The sequence below is a fragment of the Saccopteryx bilineata genome, chromosome 5 (assembly GCF_036850765.1).
Source record: "Saccopteryx bilineata isolate mSacBil1 chromosome 5, mSacBil1_pri_phased_curated, whole genome shotgun sequence".
NCBI classification, from domain to species: Eukaryota; Metazoa; Chordata; class Mammalia; order Chiroptera; family Emballonuridae; genus Saccopteryx; species Saccopteryx bilineata.
Genome location: NC_089494.1, coordinates 17,537,166 through 17,549,922, shown reverse-complemented (window position 1 = coordinate 17,549,922; position 12,757 = coordinate 17,537,166). Strand labels below are relative to the sequence as shown.

Sequence of the window (12,757 nt, the reverse complement as noted above, 5' to 3'; positions counted from 1 at the left end):
TGGGGTCTCCCAGAGGGAGAGGGAGAGAGGCCTGGCCTGGAGAGGGAGGGAGGGGGCAGAGACCAGAGGGGGCTAGGGGTAGGAGGCAGGGCCTCAGCCTGAGCCCCATCTGAGAGGGCACGCAGGGAGCTTCACACTTGTCCTGGCTGGGAAGTGAGGGCAATGTTGTTTGTAGGGGGTTGGATGGAAAGCTCTTTGCCCAACACAAAGGAGCCGTTGGAAACAGCTTGGGTCCCTGGAGCGCCCTCCCACAGTCCCAGCCTCCCTCTTTCCTAAGCCCTCCCCCAGCCTGAGTGGCAGCGCCGGCTGTGGGGCCCTTCCAGTCCCCAGGGCAGGCGGCCCGTGGTCTATTCTGGTGGAGGGTGGTCCAGGAGCCTGGGGGCGGACAGCGGGAGAGAACCTGGCCCATCTCTCTGAGGCTGGATGGGGAGCGGGCACCAGGGGGACTCTTTGGGACAATTAGGGGACAAAGTTCTGACTGCTGCGGGTGGGGAGAAAAAACTTCAGTGTGCCGTTTTCAACAAATTGTATCTCAGGATCTTTAAAATTGGGGAGTGGAGCGTATCTGGTACTTTCCAGGTTGCTTTGGGGCCTGGAAGCTGGGGCAGTGGAAATCTCAGCAGCTGACAGTGCGCCCCCTCCGCCAGTTACTTCTGAATCTGCCGCTCGGCTGCAGGAGCGAGGCCGGCGCTCGGTCCCAGCCCTCCAGGCAGCCTCTCCGGGACAGAGATCGTGGATGCTGCTGCCCAGGTCCTCTCCCAGGCCAGCTGGGGGCAGTCTGGGGCCAGGGTGTACTTTGGGGAGCCTCTCCAGTCTGCAGGGGAGCCCCAGTGCCCGGTTGCCCTGAGGGTGGCACAGGACAAAGCAGCCACCACTGGCCTCTTAATTCTCCACAGAGGAGGTCTTCAGTGTCCCCGGACCCGTGGGAGAAAGGCCAGACTCCTCTGCTGATGGGGCCTGACTCTCTAACAACCCACCCTCTCCAAGCCCAGGCCCTCTCTGGAGAGCAGTGGCACTGGGGACAAGAGCCGGGCAGAACACTGGGAGGGGCTTGCCCACTATTGGACAGTGGGCGTTTCAGTGGAGATCCCTGGATAAGGCTGAATTAGATAGGGAAAGACCTAGTAAAACTGAGCCAGGCTTCTAAGAGCTACCATGTGAGTTCCAAATCCAGACTGTGTATTTACTTGCTGTGCAACCTTAAGGAACTTACCTAACATCTCTGAGCCTAGCATCCATAACTAAAATGAAGATGATAGTTATTTTCCAGTGTTAAAAGGATTAGAGATACAGTGATTTTTACATGGCAGGTGTCCAGAATATCCTGCCTCGTATACAGTAGGTGCTCAATAAGTGTTGTAACTGTTATTTTCAGAGGCAGCATAGCCTCTGATAGAAAGCTTTGGAGTAATAGCTTTGGACTGAGAGCTTTGGAGTTAGGCAGTTTGGGCTCTTAATCTTGACTGTACACCTGCTGACCTGAGGCAAGGATCAAGCCAGTCCCTGGATTTCTGGGAACCAGTTTCTCTAACAGTCAAAGGAGATAAAAATTTTAGTAATGGCTGACACTGAAAGCTCACTGTGTGCCAGGCACTGTGCTAAGTGCTTTACAGACAATTGCTCATTTAATCTTCCCAAAAAACCTATGCTGTTATCATTTTACAGATGGGGAAACTGAGGCTCTAAGAGGTGAAGTAACTCACCTAAGATTGGTTGATCCAGGATTTAAACCCAGGTAGTGACCCAGCAGCTGCTCCCCAAGTTTCTCTCCTTGCCCACCCCTCTGTGGAGTCAAATGCGATTTAGGCCACTAGCTGGCTCTCTGGACAAGTGTGAGAAGACGGACGGATGAAGGACTGGGGCTATAAAAACACTAAGGGTCCAAGAAGGGGTGCCTTCTAGAGCCAAGACTCACTTTCTTTTTTTCTTTTTAATTTTTCTTTTTAAACATGTTTGTGCCTGTATCACTTTCATTGTGTACTCGGATGGTTTGGAGAATAAAGAACAGCTCAGAGTGCTGTGGTGGGCTGCGATCTGGAGTGGTAGAGAAGGCTCTGGGGTCTGAGTGGACCCCAAGCTGGCTGTGACTCAGCTGGTTGGAAGAAGAGAAGGATGATCCTATAAGGCTATATATAGCAACCGTGCATAGTGACCCTGTGAGGTCATTGCCAGCCTGCTCAGGCCCTGTTTAAAGAACCCTACAGCCTCAAAGAGATGTAGGAAACCTGGAAAGGGTCCAGGACAGCAGGGATATGACCAAACTGGAGGAGCCAGAACCAAAAAAGCCTATGAGGGAGGATGAAAGGCATGAATGAATCAGGGAGAAGAGAAGGCGGAATGACGGCACTAAGAACCTGACAGAGAATTCCAGGGAAGAAAGGAAGGTGTTTTCTCCATCTAGGTTAACAACTAAGAAAAAAAGAAGGGGCTTGCAGTTCATCAGAGAGATTAGTCAGGCCTTGAGAGGCTGTCCGGGGTATGAGCCCATAGGCCGGTGAAGGAGCTTGTGAGATCTCCTTGGAGTGGGGCGAGTACCACACCGCGTATCTCAGCTGTTTCTGACTCCCCCTGATACCCCCCACGCCAGTTCTCAGACCCCTCTCGCCCTCTTCCGCCCAGGTATCCCCACCTGGTCAAAGGGCATTTTCCCGTTCTCCTTGACGGTTTTGAGGAACCAGGGGCAGGCCCCCTCTTCCCTGAGAAGGAAGAAACAAAAAGAATACAAGGGAAAGGAGCCTGCAGGGGCAACTGTGTCAGCCAGTTACAGATTAACTACTTTCCGTAGTTCTTTGAAAGGTTGCCTAGAGCTGGTTGCAACACAAAGCACGTAGGACAGGTCTTGTACGTAGCTGAGACCAGTGGTCCGGAAAACCTTTCCCCTTTGCTGACCCCACTGAAACTCACCCTCCCCTCTTGGAGTCATGAGAGTGACGTATCCCTCTGGACAAAGGGATCACGAGCCCCTTGCATGGACACATGTATTCTGTAAAAGGTATATCACCTGTAAGAAAATCCATCTCAGGAGCACATGTCTTTGGAGCTACTAGCCCTGCATGCTCCTCTGGCTTTTAATAAATTCTCTTTCCTCTGATCAGATTATCTGAGTGTCTTAACCTCTGTCGGGTCACTTCCTGCTACAATTTCAGTGTGGAGGAGGACGCATATCTGAGTCGGGGACAGGGGCTCCTCTGCTTGGGGTCTCTCTCCTCCGGAAATGGCTGAGGACTGGATGGGATTTGGAGACGTTCAGGGGTATCTCCTGCAGATTTCTGGGGGCTGTGGGGAGGGGCTGGATGTGTGAGAGAGCGACTGGGACTCTGAGAGCCCTGAGGAGCTATATTTGTTGCGTTGGGCAGGACCAAATGCTCCCACAGTGAAGATGAAAACCTGGGGAGAGGGAGGAGAGGAGGGTCTGGTAGGATGGGGGAACCCGGGAGAAGGAAAACATGTATCTGAAGAAGTGAATTCCATTTGTGCTGGCAGGTGTAGCCACGTCTCAGCAGCGTGTGGTGGGAGTGGGCTATTTGGGGGATGTGCCAGCCATCTGGGTCCCCTTGACCGTGAGAATCTCCAGAAAGGCACTACATTTTGGATTTTGGAAAAAAGGGCTTCAGTCACTCCTCTCCTGGAAGTCAGAATAGAGAGGGATATTTCACATTAAGCAAGAGAAACCGAGACCCAGAGAGGTACATGGCCAGTCCAACATCACACAGCTTATCCTGACTCTCAGTCATACGCTGCTCCCAACACCTCAGGATGCTTTCCAGGGGATGTCCCTTAATGCTACCAAAGCCCTTCCCCTTCAGTCGATTGGATCTTCGTCCCCATCCCCGCCCTTTACTGAGGCAAATAACACCTGGAGTTTACAGGATGCTCAGAGTCTACAAGGCACTTTCACCTCCACCCTTCTCATTAGCTCCTCCCCTTTGAGGCTTAGCCGCCCCCTCCCTCCTCCTTCTGTTCCTCCTCCTCCACCACCACTTACCCCTCCCCGCAGCCCGCCAGAGTCCTATTTGGTAGAAGTTGGGGGCTGAGATTAGCCTCAGACTTCTCCTACTTTGGCAGAAAACCCGCAGGGCTCCATGGCTGTAAAAGGAGCGTGGGGCAGGAGGGGGTTGGAGCCCAGAGGAGCTAGGTCTGGGGTGTGGGAGTGATGAGGAGGAGGTGGGGGAGAGATTTGTGGGAGGGAGGGACAGTGAAGGAAGGGGCCCAGGAAAAGGTCCGGGGTCAGGTGAAGGAAATTGGGAGAGAAAGGCTATGGCCTTAAGGCCTTACACTAACCAGGTGCTGAGGGTAGCAGATGAGGGGGGTGGATTGCTGCCTGAGCCCGGGGGAGGGGGGCGGTGCAGCAGGGAGAGATGAGTTTCAGGGAGAATCCTGTCTCCGCCAGACAGACATCTGGCTGGGCCCCCAACTCAACCTCCCTCCGGTGATATCAGGAAGAAACAATCGCCTTTAGACATTCCTTCCCTTTTACAGCCACTGGGCTCTGCAGCAGCCTGCGGAGGTTAAGCGGCCTTCCCGCTGAGGGAGGGTGGGTAGCCTGGGAGGGGGGGCAGCAGGGGAGGGGGCTGCCCAGGGGAGGGGGCTCTGGGAGCACTGAGGCCAGGAAGCTTCAGGGAGCAAGGGCTCAGCTGGGGACCGCTCCCTGTTCCACCTAGAGACTAGGGCCAGAGACTCAGGATGCCAGACACTAAGGGGATTTCAGAGATGACCTGGCCTGATCCCCTTTCACACCTGGGCCTGATGGAGGGGGGACAGGACTTGCCCAGGTGGCATAGATGGTTCGTTGGTGAAATCCCTGGATGAGAGCCATGTCTCAGTCTCTGGATGAGTGGCCCACCCGCGCATCTCCAGGCGTGGGTCTCCTACCTCCCCCCCGAGTGTTAACACTGAAGCAACAGCAGGTTCCCCAAGTTCATATGAGCTCCACTGTCCCCAAGGCTCTCATGCAATGGCTCCCTCCAACCTGGCTCAGGATGGAAGCTTGAGGTCTTTGGTGGGGAAACAGTAAGAAGAGGAGGGGCCCTGGCCGATAGGCTCAGTGATAGAACATTGGCCAGGCATGCGTTCCAGGTAAGGGCACACAGGAGAAGCGATCATCTGCTTCTCTGCCCCGCCCTCCACTTCCCCTCCTGCAGTCATGTCTCCAGTGGTTCAAGCAAAGTTGGTCCTGGGCGATGAGGATGGCCCAATGGCTTTCCTCAGGCACTAAAATAGCTTGGTCGCCGAGCAGAGGGTCATCTGGTAGGCGCCTTGCTGGTGGATCCCAGTCATCTGCCTCCCTGCCTCTCACTTAATAAAAAAAAGAAAGAAAGGAGAATGAGCCCTGGAGAAAAGGGCAAAGGTCAGCCCTGGAAGTGAGGGTGAGTCAGAGGAGGAAGGGATCAGCACTGTCTCACACCAGGGATCCTGGGGCGGATCTGGGGTGGGTGAGGCACCTCTGGGTACCTGGGAGAGTCACTCTCTTTCTCTCCCTTTGGACCTCCTTCAACTTTCCTCAACCCAAATGCTCTGTGCTGTCATGGTCAGTGTCCCCATCCATGCCATCCATTCATACCAGCCCCCCGCCCCCCGTGCATGCCATCCATGGGACCTGGGAGGTGCTCTGGGTAGGCAGGGCCCTTGTCTTCCAGGGAGCCCTCTGTGAGGCTCAGAGATGTGCCTAGGCATCCATCAGCCCTCCAGACACAGCATAGGGAAAGGCGGGAACAGGAAATGCCCAGAGACCTGGAGGCTAGAAAGAGCTAGGGAGCGTCACTCAACAGAAAAGAGGGCAGTGTGCCTAAGGTGAGGTGAGCGCAGAGGAGAGGCGAGTGAGCTGACACTGGCAAGGTGGGCAGGAACAGTTCTGTGGGGACTTGGGGGCCACGATGAGTTTGGGGTTTGCTGGTTCAATAGTTCAAGGAAAAGACAGAAACTAGTAATGATGCAGTCTCCAAAGGCATGAGCATGCCCCAGAAATAACTGAGGAGCAGATCTGTAAAAGGGGAGTTCTTGCTCTGTCTGGCTCCCAGGTTAAAATAAGTGCCAGAGCAGACACATATCACCTGGGTTCAAATACAAGGAGACATTTCTAATAGCAGAATTGTCTACTGTCCCATGATGGAGATGTGTTAAGTACCCAGTGACTCTTTATGGAATGGAATGGGCTGCCTGGAGACGCCAAGTTCCCAAGCAGTGGAGGGATTCGAGCTGGAGCGGCGCTTGCTGGAGTCACAGCAGAGAAGTTATGAGCCTTAGCCGAGCAGTGGGAACACGGGACTGGTCAACTTCGTGATTTATGAAGTTACCTCCAACTTTAAGTTTACAAGACTCTCCAAGGTCAGAGTAACCTGGGAAGATCTCAAGCAAACATCAGGATTTTCTTCTTTAATTGATTCAACAAAATGTATTGCTAGCACCCACTGTACTGGGCACCATGTCACATATACGAATTTATAAATTGTCTTTTTTTTATTTCTTTTTAATTTATTCATTTTAGAGAGGAGAGGGAGAGAAAGAGAGAGAGAGAGAAGGGGGGAGGAGCTGGAAGCATCAATTCCCATATGTGCCTTGACAAGGCAAGCCCAGGGTTTTGAACCGGCGACCTCAGCATTTCCAGGTCGACTCTTTATCCACTGCGCCACCACAGGTCAGGCACAAATTGTCTTCTTTTTCTGACAAATGCTGAATGAACTGGTCTGTCTTGATGGATTTTTCCCATTTCCGATACCAATTAGCTTAAGCGGTGTAACCTATAAATTAATGTGACTGCTAAATTTATGTATATATTTGAAGTGTGTCCCGAGGATGTTCATAACAGCATTGTTTATAATAGCCAAGTACTGAAAACAATATAAATGTCTATCAATAAAATATTGACCAAATAAACTATGGCAAATTCATATAGTGAAATACAAATGAGGATGTTAAAAAGGATAACTGAAAACCTCTCATCAAAGAAAAATGCTGGATGAGATGGCTTCACTGGTGAATTCTACCAAACATTTCAGAATTATACCAATCCTTCTCAAACTCTTCTAATGATTTGAAAAAAAGGCAATTCTTTCTAATTCATTCTGTCGAGGCCCCCATTACCCTTATACAAAAGCCAGACAAAGACATACAAAAAAATAAAACTAATAAAGAAAATAAAATAAAACTATAAGCCTTATGAATATTAATGTAAAAATTCTCAACAAAATACTAGCAAACCAAATTCAGCAGCATATTAAAGGGATTATATACCATAATCAAGTGGAACTTATTCTTGGAACCCAAAGATGGTTCAAGATATGAAAATCAATTAGTATAATACAGCACAATAATAGAATGTAGGAAAAACCCCATATGATCAGTTTCGTTTACAATAGCATCAAAAAGAATAAAATACTTTGAAATAAATATAACCAAGGAGGCATAAGACTTGTACATTGAAAACTACAAAACATTGCTGAAATAAGTTAAAGAAGACAGAAATAAATAGAAAGACAGCCCATGTTCATTGATGGGAAGATTAACTTACTATTGTTAAGCTGTCAATACTATCCAAAGTGGTCTATAGATTCAATGCATCCCCTGTCAAGAGCCCACCAATATTTTTTTGAAGAAATGGAAAAATACATCCTAAAAGTCATGGAATTTCAATAGACCCTGAATAGCCAAAACATCTTGAAAAATAACAAATTTGGAGGAATCACACTTCCTGATTTCAACACTCACCAGAAATGTACAGTAATCAAAACAGCATGGTACTGGCATAAGGACAGATATAGAGGCTAATGAACAGAATGGAGAGCCCTGAAGTCAGTCCTCACATATACGGCCAAATGGTTTCAACAGGGGTGTCCAGACCACTCAATGGCGAAAGAACAGTCTTTTCAACAAATGGTGCTGGGGAAACTGGATATTCACATGCAAAAAAATCAATTTGGACACTTACCTTTACACCACATATAAAAATTAACACAAAATGAATCAAGACATTAAACTGTAAAACTCTTAGAAAACAAAGCAAAGTGGGGTAAAATCTGTGATTGGATTTAGCAATGATTTCTTAAATATGACACCAAATGCACAGGCAATAAAAGAAAAAATAAATACATTGGATTTCATCAATATTAAAAACTTTTGTCAGCCTGACCAGGTGGTGGTGCAGTGGATAGAGCGTGGGACTGGGATGCAAAGGACCCAGGTTCGAGACCCCGAGGTCGCCAGCTTGAGCGCAGGCTCATCTGGTTTGAGCAAAGCTCACTAGCTTGGACCCAAAGTCGCTGGCTTGAGCAAGGGGTTACTCAGTCTGCTGAAGGCCCGCGGTCAAGGCACATGTGAGAAAGCAATCAATGAACAACTAAGGTGTCGCAACATGCAATGAAAAACTAATGATTGACGCTTCTCACCTCTCTCCCTTCCTGTTTGTCTATCCCTATCTATCCCTCTCTCTGACTCTCTGTCTCTGTAAAACAAAACAAAAAACAAAAAACTTTTATCAACAGTTCAAATGCTATAGAAATGTTTATCTGAAACCTGTGTAATCTTTTTTTTTTTTTATTTTTTTTATTTTTTACAGAGGCAGAGATAGACAGGGACAGACAGACAGGAACGGAGAGAGATGAGAAGCATCAATCATTAGTTTTTCGTTGCGCGTTGCGACTTCTTAGTTGTTCATTGATTGCTTTCTCATTTGTGCCTTGACTGCGGGCCTTCAGCAGACCGAGTAGCCCCTTGCTTGAGCCAGCAACCTTGGGTCCAAGCTGGTGAGCTTTTTGCTCAAGCCAGATGAGCCCGCGCTCAAGCTGGCGACCGTGGGGTCTCGAACCTGGGTCCTTCCGCATCCTAGTCCGATGCTCTATCCACTGCGCCACCACCTGGTCAGGCGAAACCTGTGTAATCTTATTGATCAATGTCACCCTTTTAATTTTCTGAATTAAATAAAAAAAATAAAAACATGAACATTAAAAAAAAACATTAACAACTTTTGTTTGCCTGGCCTGTGGTGGTACACTGGATAGAGTGCTGACTTGGAACACTGAGGTCACTTGTTCCAAACCCTGCGCTTGCCTGCTCAAGGCACATACAACAAGCAACCAATGAACATCTAGAGTGAAGAAACTACTTCTCATCACCTCCCTCCTTTCTCTGTAAAATCAATAAATTAAAAAAAAAGAAGAAACTTCTATCAAAGGATACTATCAACAGAATGAAAGGGCAACCCACGAAATGGAACCTCTTGCATTTTGGTCTGAGCACATTAACCATCCAGATAAATTATTATTTTTTTTAGTGTGTCCAATTCTAAGAGGTCCCCTGAGGAGGCTAAACTCCTACTCCAGCGGCGCTGCCGCTGAAACAGAACGTGTTTTGGAGTGCTGCTCTTTCACCTGCCTTCCAAGCCTTGGAGAGTTGTTTTGCTGCCCTCCATGGTAGCAAATCCTCAGGGTGAAACTGTATTTTGGAAACAGATCCAAGTGGCTCAGAGCCAAGACTGGTAGAGATGTTGATTTTGATTAGAGAATAGATGGCCTTATTTATTTATTTGTGTATTTATTTATTTATTCATTCATTTATTTATTTTCTGCCTCATTTCACTAAGAAACTGAGTCCTTGGGCTGGTCAGGAGGGTAATTTTCTTTTCTTTTCTTTTCTTTTCTTTCTTTCTTTCTTTCTTTCCTTCTTTTGTGGTTCTGAAAACTATTTTCTTCATTATTTTACAAAGTAGATGAATGTCTCTTCCACGCACATGGGTGAACATCTCCTACTGAAACAGAAGGCACTGTGTAGTTGGAACAAGAGGCTGTAACTAGAGTGACAGACACCTAAAGCAAATCCCCTGGCAAATGCCCATCAGGGAAAGCAGGGTTGGAATATTCTCATCAGAGAAATCAGAATTGAAATCCAAGGGCTTTAAAGATATGGGATATTGGCCCTGGCCGGTTGGCTCAGCAGTAGAGTGTGGCTCAGTGTGTGGAAGTCCTGGGTTCGATTTCTGGTCAGGGCACACAGGAGAGGCAGCCATCTGCTTCTCTTCCCTTCCCTCCCATCTCTCTCTCTCTCTCCCCCATCCTGCAGCCATGTCTCGAATGGTTTGAGCAAATTGGCCCCGGACACTGAGGATGGCTCCTTAGCCTTGCCTCAGGCACTAAAATAGCTTGGTTGCCAAGCAGCGGAGCAGTGGCCTCAGACAAGAAGAACATCGCCTGGTAGGGGGCTTGCTGGGTGGCTCCCAGTCGGGGCACATGCAGGAGTCTGTCTTTCCCTCCCCACCTCTCACATAATAATAATAAAAAAAGATATGGGACATCATGTAAGCCCTTTTGGCCCCTAGCTATGTCTCTCACTCCGCTGTCTCCTCTGACACCCATTGAGACGAATGAATCTTGCACATCTTCTTGTATCCGATGAAAATCACCCATTTTCTGTTCTTTGCTTAGCTCTTTCTAAGCCCTTGACCCATCTCCACGGTCTCTCATCATCTCCTCACTGCCCAGATGCCTTTCCTGTAAGTCCTCCTGGTAGTCCTTGGGGGGAATGGTCCGTCCCTCTGCCCCCTGTCCATTGTCCACTTTGCTTTCTGGTGCACATAATCTTCAGCTGGGGGCTTTCCGGCAGCCCGAGGCTGGCTCTCTGGCTGGCCTGGGCTCTGGCTTGCCCCCACCTTGTGCTTTCCCTCGCCTTCGGACCTGCTCTGCTTTTCTTGCTTCCCTCATCATCTCACTGCGCCTCGACCTGGTGCGTGCCCTGGCTCCCGCTCCACCCCCGGCTTTTCTTCCTCATCTGACTTTCCTTCATCTTCTGTATCTACTTCATCCTCTACCTTACCTCGCTTTCCAGCTTTCCTTCATTTCTATTGTAGAGTTTTTCCATGTTGAGATGTTCCCTCCTTTTCCTGTCCTGCCTGGACTCTGGACAGGTTCTTCCTCCTTATCTAGTTTCGCAGAGTGCTGGGACAGACACACAGACCTGCAGGCCGGGGACCATGCCTGCTACTCCTCGGGCTTGTGAAGTCAGCTGCCCCTCCTGCCACCAGGCAGCTCACGGAGCTGGTACTGCATGGGCAACAGGAGTGGAAGGCGCCGGGTAGGAGGACAATTTCTTTATGTGGTCTGGAGATTGTTAACAGAGAGGAGTCCCACAAATGTTCAGTCCTCTCCAGCATTGTAGAAATAGGTGTACGGTTTACTACAGTAGATTTAGTCAGGATTGTTTTTGACTGTAAGTGACAGAAGCCAACACCAAGTTCCTTAGGTAAAAAGAGGGAAAAGTTTATTGGCCTCAAAACCAGGACAGACACCAAGAAAGCTCACAAGATCAAGGAAAAGCTGCAGAACCAGTGCCCCAGGGGCTGGAATTTAGGATTGCCTGCCTGGCATTTTCCTCTTCTCCAGGTGTCTCTGCTTCTTCTTGCATGTTGACTTCTCTTTTATCCTACTCCAAATAGACCTCTTCAGTGGGCAGGAAACATAGTTGCCACAGGCTCCAGTTTAGAAATCCCAGTTCCATCTATAAGTCCCGGGGAAGGTCTCTGATTGGTCCTGCTCAAGTCCAGCCCCCCCCCCCACTCCTTGAGCCAATCACTGCAGAGAGAGGGAGACTGGCTGGGAGCTGAGTCACCTAACCATTCCTGGTGTGTGTGTGTGTGTGTGTGTGTGTGTGTGTGTGTGTGTGTGGCATTTGTTACCAATATAAGGGCATGAGAAAGAAAGCTTGCAAGCTACTTTGAACTATAACAAGGACAGCATTGCCTGGGATGTGCTAAGAACGCACATGGTCTCCAAAATTCTCCAGGAGCGTAGAATCTAGTTTGGGAGATGAGACACAGAAATAACCAGAATGCAACAGCTTGCAATGACTCCAAGGCTGGATAAGAATAGCTGGAACTCCCTGCCTACCTCATAAGCTTGTCTCTTGGGTAAAAATTAGACACTTAATGTGAAAGGGCTTTGAAAAGACAGCAGTCACAAAGGCCTTTACAGGTCACCTGGCACATTTACACCCACCCTGGGGACGAAGCATGGTTCTGTGCAGTCAGATTGCCTCAGCTTCCTAAACTACAAAATGGGACTGATACTATATAGTTCCTTCTTTATAGGGTTGTTGGAGAATTAGATAACATGGGTGTGGAGTGCTCAGCAGAGTGGCATACTTGTAAACTATTACTATTATTATTATTGTTGTTGCATATTGTTACCTGAGCCTCTTCAAATGTCTACAGAGTGAACATGGAAAAGCTAACATTCTCATTTTATAACGAGGGCAGCGAGAAATAAAGGACCTGTCTGCTAGTAATTAGTCCTGCTGGTGATGGCAGAGCTGGAGGAGGACAGCACTCTTTCCAAGGTTTGCGTTCCCAGAGGATCAGGCCTAAGACAGGCCTGCAGAGTGCCAGGTGGAGGTGTGGAGAGACAGCCAGTGTTCATGGGGAAGCAGGGATGTCCTTTTGGGCCAACCAGTGTATTGCACTAGGAGTGGGCCTGTGAAAGGGTGGGCAAGCCCCCTGCGGGACTCCATTCCTGCTGGGGACGTAGAGCATTATGGGAGTGGGAAGTAAGTGGGGCTTATTACCCCAAGCCTTTCTCCGCCATCTGACACTCATGCCTCCTCCTCAGGTACCCGGCCCCCACACCCAGAGCCTCTCTTCTGTGTGTCTGTTTACCGGACCCATGCATTCTCCTCTATAAATACCAGCTCTGGTATTTCGGGTTGGCAGCTGTTGCTGCCAGGGAGATGGCTGGGTTGACATGCGTTCTTGACAAAACACAAACCCTTGGTGTGTGTG

General features: G+C 49.0%; 1 pseudogene; it reads right to left on the bottom strand.

Annotated features, from left to right (window-relative positions):
- Positions 1–647: 647 nt before the first annotated feature.
- Positions 648–10,845, bottom strand: LOC136306429 (transcription elongation factor A protein-like 3; annotated as a pseudogene).
- Between the last annotated feature and the right edge of the window lie 1,912 nt (positions 10,846–12,757).